Raw genomic sequence first — 13,021 nt, 5'->3', positions numbered from 1 at the left:
CTGTCCTGGGAGAGAAACTGGGCGGTCAGACTCACCCATTGACCAGACTCATCTATTCCTCAAAAAGTAATGTGAAGGTCACCCTAGGGGAGGGAAAAGGGCTTCAGCCCTATGCCTCCTGGTGCTGGGCAGTGAGACCACAGGGTGCTCTCATGCCTTGCGTGCTTTCTTCTGAGCTGGTACCATGCACTTTCACAGGATAGCCTGCCTCGCTTTTCGGGGATGAAGTAGAAGCTGAGGAAAAGTAAGAGAGTTCATTAGTTCACTGGATGGCTATTCGGACTAGTCATTATTAGACCTGTTACAAGTTAACCTCTGCTTTCCTTACGGATAATCTTTCTTTGACACACAAAGTACCAAGATGCAAAATAGGAAGTACTCAGCATTCTCCTCCTTTCTTAAAAAGTAGCTGTGGGGATAATGAATAAAAATAGGTCTTTGTGAATACAATAGGGCTGAGCTGAGGGTGCGGTTTGCTTGGCAACAGTTCAGGCAAAATTATTTCTCTTGGTCCCCGAATGCTCTTGACATTGCCTCTGCCTGATGAAGTCCTAAAAGACCAGCTTGAATGTGACTTTTTTTTTGGTGAAATGCCCATCAGTAGAGTTAATCATTCCCTTCTTTCTGGTTCCATAGAATTTTCTTCTTATAAAAAACATTCATCAAATTGTGTGACAATTACTCACTTGGGATCATGCCTTATTCTTTGTGTGTGTGTGTTTTCCCGGCATTTACAGACTGTACTTGAACATAATAGTCCTTTGATAAATATCTACCGGATGAACCAAAGTTCCTGAGAAAACACCAATGCTGAGCTCTTATATTTTCTTAATTATCCCCTGTCTTTTCCTCCTCAGGGTGAAACTGCCCAAGTTTCAGCTCCACATAGAATGGAGGGCATGCTAAATAAAACTAGATGCAATTTTTTCTGAGGAATTGCTTCAGCAGGATTGGGTGTTTCAGATATATCATTCTGTTGCAGCTACAGAAATTGTTTCTGGGAAACACTGCCATTATTATCTCTGAAAGGCGAGTCAGTGGAAATTTTTATTTTCCATTTACAGATGGACAAATGGAAGCTTTCTTCCTCATTTACCAATTACAGAATGTCCACTCTGTTCAAAGCGCTGTGCTAGGATTTTCACAGGATACAAAGATGTACCTGACAAGGTGTTTGTTCTAAAGAATGTTATAATCTGGTTAGGATGAAAATATACTTTGTATGCAAACGTAACAATAACTTCAGGGCATTCCATTTGAATTATAAGAGTGGTCCAAAAAGAAGTACCAAAGAGAATACAGAAAGGTAGGCAAAATAATTTCCAGCCAAGGTAATCAGGGATATCATCGTGGTCAACATAGTACTTGAGATTAATAGGTTTTGTGCTGGTTATTCTCCATTTAGCCCATATTAGTTACTTGCCGTAATGGGACCAAGGTTGCACAGAGAGCCACGATACTGAGGCTTTTCTTTTAGGGAGCAACTTTACTCGTGCTAGCACGGGTTGTGTGGGTTTATACCCTAAAGACTGAGCGCTGAATGAAGCAGCGTGTAGCCTTTTATACAATTTCTAGTTCTTTGTCTCCCATACACAGTAACATACAGACATACAGTCTGATTGGGTGGTCTATGTTAGAGTCGTGAGGAATGTCACATACGTGCACATAGCTAGGTTGCCTTCCCTTGTTTTGAGGTTTTCATTACATTCCTTAGGGAGGGGTTCTACCACATTCCACACTTTGATGCTCGGACCCCCCCTGTTTTGGGTCAAAGAGCATCATCTTGGTTTGGAGGTTTATATTTCCATAACACCATCACCTGTGTGGCCATTTTCCTTTCACCATTGCCTCAGTGAGGCTGGAGGCCATATAACCAGGGAAGCAAGGCAAGGTAGGGTTAAGCAAACTCCCCAAATCAAGCAGATAATTGCCATGAGGGTTTTAAATCTCCCAAGAGTTGAAAACCATTCTCTAAATAACTCACTGGAGTCCCAACCTTTCCAGGTCTGGATTGGACATGAGCAACCTTTCTCAATTGATCTGTGATCTCTTCTATGACTTTTCCTTCATCGTCTATCTGTAGGCAGTGGTTGCTCAGGTTAAACTTTGCACAAACTTCACCCTCAGAAGGAAGCAAGTAATCTAAGGCCAAGCGATTTTGATAGATAGCATTGCCCATTTTGGTTTGCTGCGTGGCTAGTAAGTTAAGACCTCTGGCAGTTTCATCAGTTATAATTTCTACAATGGCTTGTAGTCTGATTATGCGGTTTAGCGTGTAAATGGGAGTGCAGAAGTCCCAGGACCCATCCTTTGCCCAGGTGGCAGGGCCATAATATTGGATTATACGCTCGGGAGCCCATTCATCATCTTTCCAATTGCCAGTTTATAGGGCATGTCGTTTCCTTTGAGTCTCCCCATCCCCATACACTTTGACTCCCAAATGTTCCTCCCTGGTGAAATGGAGCAGGAAGAAAGATGGATGAATTGTTCCCAGCACACATGACCCTGATCAGCCTGGGGGAAGTATTGTATAGGCTGTCCTTCCCTATATCCAGTGTAGTCCACCTGGGGCCTACCATTCAATGGCTGCATCGACATTGTCCCGGGCCTCTTGGAGATGAAAGAAGTTAGACAAGGGGTGGGGATCTGGCTCAAGGTCATCTGGGGACCCCCGCCTTTGGGTTTCCCAGGCAGCTGAGTTTTAAAATCTTTGGCCTAGGCATGTTAAGCTTCCAAAAGGGATGGTGAACTTTCTTCCCCACCGGGCAAGGCAGTTCTTCCCAGTAATCGAGGTTTTGAGGAGCCAAACCCCGGTAGTAGGACTGGGCATTCTGTTCCATTACAAGGTTTGCAGATATCTAATTCTTTAGCCTCCCATGCCATTGATCCCCCATGTTGGTTCCCCCGCATACATAGCAAGAAGAGATCTTTATAGTTTCTGCTAAAGCAAGAGACAGGTCTCTTGTTGTGGGGGAGATAGGGGGAGGGCTACTTTCAATTTCCATAAAAGGAATGAAAGACTTCATGAGTTGAGGCTTGGAGTGAGACAGCAACCCTCTTGAAGTACAACACAGCTTCTGGGGCAGTGCCTCGCCTATGTGTATATGTATATGTATATGTATATGTATATGTATATATACATACTATATATATATATATATATATATATATATATATATATACCAATCCTGAGGTCATTTTCCCATTTTGGGGCTCCTGGATTAAAGACAGTAAAATTAGGGGTGCCTGCGTGGCTCAGTTGGTTAAGCATCTGACTTCGGTCCAGGTCATGATCTCACAGCTTATGGGTTTAAGCCCCACATTGGGCTCTGTGCTGACAGCTCAGAGCCTGGAGCCTGCTTGGGATTCTGTGTCTCCCTCTCTCTCTCTCTCTCTGTCAAAATTAAAAATAAACATTAAAAAAAAGATAATAAAATTAACGGGGTTATAGGCTCCCAGTTTACAGCTGGAGGTTGCAGCCCCCTTTTGGAGGAGTGCCACCTTATCTTTACCTTTCCAAGTGGCGAGACGCAGCTCCAATAGAGGCAGTAAGCCCAGCGGTCACCATAACACGTGGCTTGGGATGAGGTCTGTTCACACATACACTTGTCACTGAGCCTGTATCCTTTTCACATGGTAAACCTCCACAATTTTGAACCCAAAAAGGGTTTTTGTTAATAGCTGCAAACATATCAAAAAGTACCAATACCATGGGCACCTGAGTGGCTCAGTCGGTTAAGTGTCTGACTTTGGCTCAGGTCGTGGGTTTGAGCCCCGTGCCGGGCTCTGTGCTGACAGCTCAGAGCCTGGAGGCTGCTTTGGATTCTGTGTCTCCCTCTCTCCGTCCCTCCCCAGCTCACACTGTCTCTCTTTCTCTCTCTCTCTCTCACTCAAAAATAAACATTAAAAAAAAAATTAAAAAAAAAAAAGTACTGATACAGGCATGTGGGGATTAGTAACCCGGGTTTGGCTGATTAATCCACCCCTCCCCGGCCTCCTGGGAGTGTCGGACCTCCAACCATTCCTCAGTTGGGAATACTGCAGGTCAAAACAAGTGTATTGACTCTCCCGTTGGCAGACAAAATAGGTGGTCTTATTGTGTCTGCAGGTCCTCAGGTCTTGTCCCTGGCATGAGAAGTGGGTATGGTATAGTAAGGTCCAAGTGACTCCCTGACCTGACCTGGTTATGTGAATACACGGGTCATGTGATGAGAAATCTAGGTCTGCTGAAGGGGTCCAGAGTTAGAAGCAACCAATACCAACAGAGCATCCCATCCACAAAAGGAAGGTGAACGCTAACAGAAACCACTCACCACACTCCCAACAGGCGGGGGCGGCCTCTGCCAATCTTATGGCAAAAGGTATATAGCAAGAATCATAACAGCAAGAAACAAGGGGTGACAGTACATCACAGTAAGGAAACAGAGGTAGAAGATAAGGACAGTCGATCTGTTCCACCAGACCATCGATTTCTCAAGCTTCGGCCGTGCGTAGATTAGTAAACTTCCGGAGTGATTAAAGCAGGGCTGCAGTCTCCCAGAGCCTCTGGAGTTGCAGATTGCTGCTTCTGTGTGGTCAGCTGGCACGGTGTTGATGGATCAGGAATGCTGGCTTCACTCTGCGGTAGTGAATCCAGGGACCCACCTCGGCCACTTTTATTGCAATAGGGGTAACAAAATGACAGTGAACGGGCCTCTCCAGAGGGGTTTTAGGGATTGGACATTCCATTCCTTCACCCATCCAGCATCTCCTGGTTTAAAGGGGTAAGCGTCCGTGGTCAGACTCACAGGTAATCACTCCCTAACCCAGTGGTGTAAGGTGGTTAGGGTAAAGCCAAGGGTCAGCATCTGTTGCCTTAGGGTTAGATTGCCTATCTCATTTAGATCCCCCCTAATGCCCTTGATGATGGGGGGAGGGTGCCCATAAAGGATTTAATAAGGAGGGAACCCCATCTGCTTAGTGGGTCTATACCTGATTCTTACCAAGGCTATTGCCAACACCTGGCATAGTTTACTTAATTGCAGCTTCAGGGTTTGGTTCATTTGTCCCACCTTCCTGGAGCTCTGGGGTCGGTGTGCTGTGTGTAGCTTCCAGGTGATCTTTAACCCCTTTGCCACCAGCTGCACCACCTCAGCCACAAACGCTGGCCCATTATCTGATCCCACAGTGATAGGGATCCCAAATCGAGGAATGATTTCTTTTAGAAGAAGTCGGGTCACTTTTCTGTGCCTTTTCTGTGCCTTTTCTGTGCGAGAAGGGAAGCCTTCCACCCCGTCTGAGAAAATGCACACGAAGACCAACAGATATTTACAGCCTCGGACCCGGGGGAGCTCGGTGAAGCCCACCATCATATTTTCAAATGGGGCTCTCCTGACACTCTACACCCCAGGGGCGGCCTTGGGTTCCTGGCATGGGTTATTCCGGGCACATGTTTCACATTGCTCACATACTGCTCGGGCTATGCTGGAGAGTCAAGGGATGTAGAAATGTCAGCTCAACATAGTCTCAAGAGCTGTCCAGCCAATTGGTTTCCTGATGGAAGTGCTTGACAAAAGCTGGAGCTAGGGCCTCAGGAATTGCCACTCAGCTGTCTTCAAATTTCTACCATCCACCTGGGAGGTAGCTTCCATTTTTCAGTCTTAAACCATGTACTTTCACGTTGTGAGTAATTAGGGTCCCATTCTGCCAATGGACTAGGGAACAGTGCGGCGATTAAAGCTGCTGATTCCGCTGTTCCTTTGGGGGCTGCAAGTTTTGCTTCTCGGTCTGCCTGATAGTTTTCCCATGCAACCGGGGTGTCTCCCCTTTGATGTCCCACACAATGCATGATGGCCACTCTTTTAGGGGCCCACACACCATCTAAGAGTTCAAGGATTTCCTTACCATACTTTTTGTCTTTCCCTCCTAAGTTTATTAGACTCTTTTCTTTATATAAAGCCCCATGTACGTGGAGGGTGGTGAAGGCATACTTAGAGTCTATGTATATATTAACACATATCCCTGCCACCGGTTGGAGGGCTCGGGTTAGCACAATGAGCTCTGCCTTTTGTGCCAAAGTCCCCTTTGGCAGGGGTTTGGCCTTAATGATAGAATTTGGGGTCACCATGGAGTAACCTGCAAGGCACTCTCTCTTTCACAAAACTGCTACTGTCGGTGAAATATTCAGCCTCAGGGTCCTTGAGGGGCCAGTCCCTTAAGTCTGGCCAGCTGGAGAACACCTCATCCATGACTTCAATGCAGTTGTGATCTGGCTGGCCCAGCCCGACAGGCAGTAGAGTTGCAGGGTTTAGCGTCCTCACTACTTTCAGATGAATGTGTGGGTTCTCACACAGAATTCCCTGATATCTGGCCATCCTGGCATTGGTTAGCCAGTATTGTCCCTTGCATTCTATTAACGTCAATACTGAATGTGGCACGTGGACTGTCGATTCTTGTCCCAGAGTTAACTTGTCAGCCTCAGACACAAAGAGTGCTATGGTTGCGAGTACTCGTACGTAGGGTGGCCAGCTCTGGGCAACAGGGACAAGCTGCTTGGAGAGATATGCCACCGGGTGATGCCATGACCCCCAACATCTGGATTAGGACTCCCACCGCAATGCCAGTGCACTCATGGACATATAGGAAGAAAGGCCTGGTCATGTCTGGGAGCCCCAAACCAGGCACATTAGTGAGGGCTCACTTTATTTTCTCAAAGGCCTTCTGCTGTACCGATTCCCACATCAGGGGCTCCCACTTTCCCCCCCCTTTGTAGCTTCATAGAGGGGTTTCACCAGGACTGAAAAGTTATGTATCCAGATTCTACAGAAACCTGTGACCCTGAGAAATTCCCGAACCTGACATCAGATCAAGGGGACAGTGACTGAACAAATGGCCTGCTTCCTCTGTGGGCTGAGTTGGCACTGCCCCTGGGAGAGGTGAAAGCCAGTGTTCTTGACTTTCTTTTGACAGATTTGGGCTTTTTTCCTTGAGACCTTATAACCAGTTTCCCATAGGAGGGTAGGGAGCTGCTGAGTTCCTTCCATGCAGTCCTCCTGAGACCTCAGCCAGCAGTAAGTTGTCTACGTGCTGAAGCAAGACATAGCCATGTTGATCCACTGGGAAGGCTCTTAGGTCTGAGGCTAATGCAGTGCCGAAAATAGTTGTGGAGTTTTTAAACCCCTGAGGCAATCTGGTCCAGTTGACCGGCCCTTGTGACCATTTTCAGGATTCTCCCACTGGAAGGCAAAGATTGATTGGCTCTTGGGGGTCAGGCAGTTGCAGAAGAAGGAATCTTTGAGGTCTAGGCATGTGAAGAAGGCAGCTTTGGTGAGGTAAGACCTAAGAGAGTGTATGGGTTTGGGACAACAGGGTGCAGCGGCCCGGTTTACTCCCCGCAGGTCTTAAACAAGCTGATAGTCATTGGTGTCCAGCTTCTGGACAGGTAGGAGGGGCGTGTTCCAAGATGACTGACGGGGTTAGAGCACCCGTGTTTTAGAAGTCTCATCAACTGCTTCCGTATTCCCATCTGTGCCTTACAAGGGATGAAATATTGTTTCTGGTGGATGGGCTCTCTCCCTGGCTTTAGTTCTACAATTACTGGAGGTATGTTCTGGTCCAGTCCTGATGGGTTGTCCTCAGCCCACACCCCCAGTATGCTGAAGGGCAGCTCAGGTTCCTGTTGTGGCTCTTCCATGAGGCTGTAGAGGCACCACTCTTCTCTTTGGGGAATCATGAGAGTCATAATCTTTGCTTCTGGTGTCTGTAGGGTCAGCCTGTCCCTGAGAGTTGAAAGTTATCTGGGCCTGCAGCTTTCCCAATACGTCATGCTCATTAAAGCCACGGGGCAGTCAGGGAGGTAAAGGAATTCATGGATGACTTCATGCCTTCCTAAATTGCATCATCGAGGATGCAGGAAGGGACGGTGTGTCCGACTTCCTGTGGCCCCCTCAATGGTGGCTTGTCTCTGTGAGAGGGAGCCCACGGGTTGGGTCACCATCGAGTGTTCAACACCAGTATCCACCATGAAGTCGATGGCTTGGCCCCCCACATTCATTTGGACCATAGGTTCTTGGGGGACTAACAAATAGAGCCTGGTCTGTCCTAGTCCTCCTCATAGTCCTCCATGGTGGTTAGCCCCACAAAATCATCTTAGGGGGCCCCATGTGGCCATGATGCTGGCTGGTACCAACCCTGGACCACATGGCCTCTTTCTTTCTGCTGAGAATTATCTTTCTGGAAGTGTTCTGACTGCTCCACCAAGGCAGCAGCTAACAAGTCTGCCTTTTTCTGCATCTTCCGGCATTCTTCCCTCCGAGCTGCCTGGTCATGTTTGACAAACACATTAGTTGCTACTTCCAGCAACTGACCGGCATTCATGCTGGTGAAACCCTTTAGCTTTTGCAGCTTGCACCCGATGTCCCCTTGGGCCTGACCTACAAAAGTCGCATTGACCATCTGCTGGTTAACGGGTGCTTCTGGACCAAAAGGGGTATAGAGAAAAATGCCTCACATAGAGTCTCATAGAACTGGCTTGGGCTCTCCGTGGGTCCCTGGAGTACTTCTGATGTTCATATTTGCTCATATTTATGGCCTTTTCCCCCTCTTCCTTCATGCCATTTAGAAGGGCTTCTTGATACCGTTCAGTCCTTGTGAGCCCTCCATCTACACTTGAGACATCTGGGTCCCATTTGGGGTCCTCCCCAGGTAAGTGAGTTTGAGCATAAGCCTGGGTGTCTAGTGTCCCAGCTGGGGCATTCTCCTCTAACCATTTTAGGGCCACCTGGGTAATTCAGCGACGCACCTCCACGTCAAAGGGGGGCAGGAGGAATTGGCTGCAGTCCGTCAAAGCAGGTTTATGGGTTTGGATTAGGGACTGCATTAGTTCAATCATAGCCTGGGGCTTCTCTGGATAGGAGAGAGTATGGTGCTTCCAAGTTGAGAGGTCCGTAGTGGTAAAGGGTTGGTACACAAAAACACGCTAGCGTTCTCAGATCTGGCTTTCCTGATCATAATAGATGGCTCCCCTAGTTTCCCTCATGGCATCTGTAGGGCTCCCCAGTGTTGCTGCAGGGAGGGACTATCTCCACTGGTCTGATCTTCTAGTTGCCTTCTGGGAGGGGCATATGTGATTAGGACCGGTGGTCCAGGTGAGCTGGTCACATCTGGAGAGGTCGGTGGTGCTAGAGGTGGCAAGGCCTTGGGACTAGGGGCAGGCTCGGATGGGGTTTCAGCTGAGGCAGCCGGAAGCGCAGGTGGCAGTGAAGGATACAGTGGGGCATATGGCGGTGGGGTTTCCACAGGTTCTCCAAATGGTATGGGTTTTTCAGTTTGGGGCCAGCATTTGGAGGAAGCCGTGACACAAGCCATCATAACTTTACAGTTCTCTTCAATATAGACTTTTAGCCATGGTGCTTGGGATAGGACCAGGTCTTGCCAATGGTCAGTGTAAAGAAATTGGTCAGGGTGGCCTGGATCCCCCACAACGATCCTGAACACTCGGCCAGCTAGTTCCTTATCAAGTGAGTCCTCAGAGGACCAGGCCACCCCAAACAATGGCCAATCAATTTCACAGAATGTGCAGAGCTTTTCAGGAGTTAATTTCACACAATCATCTCTTGAATATTCCTCTTTGAAATTCCTCAACATACACTCTAGGGGAGTCGGTTTACTCTGCTTTCCACCCATTTCTTCTCCTAATGGACAACTTTCACGCACAAGAGAGGGAAAAGGTGGGGGGGCTAACTTGGCAAGGACCTACACTCGCTTTGTCTATTTCCAGCTGCTTTCCTCTTGGAGATATTTCAGGTGCCTCTTAGCATTGGCGGCTTCAGTACCATTCCCTGACCCAGATCAGACCCCTGAAGAAATCTCAAGCCACCTTAAGCCCTATGAGGTTGGCATAGAACCACGGGTCCAAACTCAACACTTGCTTTGGCCCCTTGGTCAGGCTGGAACCTTTCCCCTGTCCATCTCATTCACGCACAGTCACACAGCAATTCCAACCCCCCCCCCCCCCCCCCCCAGGGCCCAGTGCCTTGGAGTTGCAGTTTTATTCCTTACGGAACTAGTCGGGCAACTCCAGGAGGTGATCAGGCTCCTCTTCTGCCTCTTAGGGGTAGGTCTACCAAAATGAACCCTGGTTCTAACCAGTCTGAAGGGCAGCGCTCCCTGAGCTGGTTCCTGGGCCTCACCTGGTTCCTTTGTGCATCTGGGGTCCTTGCCTGGGCACGCTGGGAGGGGCTAGTCTCCTACAGATCAAGCAGTCCACTGGTGCCAGGTGAGGTCACCTCTCCCGGTGCCCTGAGGTTTGCACCCTGGCAACAAGAGAGGTAAAACACCATCTCCACCTCCTGGATGCAAACCCCAAGAAATGTAATGGGAGCAAGGTTTGCACAGAAAGTCATGACATGAAGGCTTTTCTTCCCAGGAAGCAACTTTATTCGTGCCAGCCAGGCTCAGTGGGTTCGTGCCTGAAAGACTGAGCCCTGAGCAGAGTGGGGTGTAGCCTTTTATACAATTTCTACTTCTTTGTCTCCCATACATGGTAACATACAGACATACAGTCTGATTGGGCGTTCTATGTTACAGAGTCATGAGGAAGGTCATGTACATGTACATAGCTAGGTTGCCTTCCCTTGTCTTGAGGTTTTTGTCACGTTCCTTAGGGAGGGGCTCTACCACATTGCGACTGCCATAATAAATTACCACAAACTGGGTAGCTTAAAACAACAGAATTTTACTTTCTCATAGTTCTGGTGGCTAGGAAGACAAAAATCAAGGTTTTGGCCAGTCTCCCTCCCTTAGGCTCTGGGGTAGAGTCTGTCCCTCACCTCTTCCAGCTTCTGATGGCTCCAGACATTCCTTGGCTGGTGGTCATGTCACTCTAATTTCTGATCTTGTGGTCACATTGTTACCTCCTCTTCTTTCTCAAAACTCCCACTACTTCTCTTTTATTAGGTTATCTGTGACTGCATTTAGGGTCCACCCAAGCAATCTAGGATAAGTTCTTCCTCTCAGGACCCTAAATTTAATCACATCTTATACCATATAATATTCTCAGGTTCTGGGGATCAGCATGTGAACCTATTTTTTGAAGGGGCCACTAGTCAGCCCACAACAGCCCCCTAACCTTCTCTGCCCTGCTCTGTGCCCTATGAAGCTATTACTGTGATGACATGATTTGGACTCCTCAGTGCACTGGCTCGCTGTTGGGTTTAGCCAATGGGAGGCATCAGCAAGTATCAGAGGGTAGGGGGGAAAAAGGGGTTGAGGTATTTCTTCTTTTCTCCCTGCTTTAGCACCATGGTCTGGCAGCAGCCATTTCCCATCATAGATATAACCTCCTTCGGGACTCCTACAACACTAATCTGGTACCCTTGTCTCTCTCTCTCTCTTTTTTAAGTAGCCTCCACATCCAGCCTGGAGCCCAATGTGGGGCATGAACTCATGACCCTGAGATCAAAACCTGAGCTGAGATTAAAAGTCGGATGCTTGGGGCGCCTGGGTGGCACAGTCGGTTGAGCGTCCGACTTCGGCCAGGTCACGATCTCGCGGTCCGTGGGTTCGAGCCCCGCGTCGGGCTCTGGGCTGATGGCTCGGAGCCTGGAGCCTGTTTCCGATTCTGTGTCTCCCTCTCTCTCTGCCCCTCCCCCATTCATGCTATGTCTCTCTCTGTCCCAAAAATAAATAAAATAAATAAATAAATAAATAAATAAATAAATAAATAAATAAATAAAAATAAAAGTCGGATGCTTAACTGACTGAGCCACCTGGGGAACTTCCCAGGTCTCTTTAGCTTTAGACAACGTTTCCCTTGTCTCTTTAGCGCTGGGTTTCCACTGTTGCTAGTCCTCAAGTGCTTCAGTATTCCTCTTAAGTTCCTAAACCCTGCCTACATCCTTGTAAGTATGTCTTCATCAAATTATTTTCAAAACCCTAGCTGAGTGTACCTTCAGTTTCCTGCCACGATCTTGCCGGATATAGATATGAGGCAAAAATTTAATTTACAGAACAGACAGACTCAGGTTGCCTTAATCTAAGTTTAAGTAATGACAAGTGGGAACTGGAAGGTGATTCAGCACACAGTACAGTCATAGCAGCTGGGTTATCTTGTGGCCTCTTCCATAGTAAATATCTGTTGCTCTGTACTCTGTCAATTATTGGGACTCTCTGCTTCTGCTGCCCTTGCTACTAAGAACTTTCTATTCTTTTCTCTATCTCACAGCTTTTACTGCCTCATGGTTTCTGCTGCCATGTGACTTCAGTTTTCTTCCCTCCTTCTGTGTCTTTTAGCTTCTGCCCATTGCTAACTGCTGACTCCCTCTCTGTATTTCATAGTCAACTGTCCCAAAGGACCTGACTGGTTTGGCTGCTCACCATCAAGGACAGACAATTGGGCAGAGCTTTCTTGGCAACCATCACATCATCATAGGTTTATTGTCCTAGATCAGGGGCCTGCTCCTAGAATAAATGGTTTTGTTTGGAATGGCAGAATAAGTTGGTAAATAATTTGGTTTCCTGTCTATTAGAAACCCCAAGGGTGTTAAGGATGTGGCAGGCATTCTGATGCTTTCAGGGGATTATCAAAACCCAGATGAGCTTCTGTTGTCCAGTTTAGGATTAAGCCTAGTTTTGAACTGTTGGTTCAGAGCCTTTTTACCACCAAGGATCCTTTTAATTATTTTTATTTTCTTCCAGATAAACTGCACCTTTGTGGAGGTAATACATGAATTCTATCAGTTATAGTGATGATATTGACAAAATTATTATCAGTTAGGATTATCTTCTAGAAGGCACTCTTGGACCTTTGGTGTCTTGGCTTTGAGCCAAGAGAATTTAGGAAGTGGTGGTCCCATTTAGAGAAAATGACCCTGAAAATCTTAGCCTATGTTTTATAGAAAATAGAACTCAAGGGGCACCTGGGTGGCTCCGTTGATTAAGTGGCTGACTTCAGTTCAGGTCATAGTCTCACGGTCTGTGAGTTCGAGCCCCGTTTTGGGCTCTGTGCTGAAAACTTGGAGCCTAGAGCCTGCTTTGGATTCTG

General features: G+C 47.5%; 2 protein-coding genes across 4 annotated transcripts in view; one reads left to right on the top strand and one right to left on the bottom strand.

Annotated features, from left to right (window-relative positions):
* The window catches only part of MKLN1 (muskelin 1), a 370,372-nt gene that overhangs the window by 140,465 nt on the left and 216,886 nt on the right, over window positions 1-13,021 (top strand). The gene's annotated exons all lie outside the window — the stretch shown is intronic.
* Window positions 1-13,021, bottom strand: part of LOC131510957 (uncharacterized) — an 84,880-nt gene that overhangs the window by 39,014 nt on the left and 32,845 nt on the right. The window lies entirely within an intron of this gene.

The sequence above is a fragment of the Neofelis nebulosa genome, chromosome 4, assembly GCF_028018385.1.
Source record: "Neofelis nebulosa isolate mNeoNeb1 chromosome 4, mNeoNeb1.pri, whole genome shotgun sequence".
In the NCBI taxonomy this organism is placed as follows: domain Eukaryota; kingdom Metazoa; phylum Chordata; class Mammalia; order Carnivora; family Felidae; genus Neofelis; species Neofelis nebulosa.
This window is presented reverse-complemented; position numbering and strand designations above follow the sequence as displayed.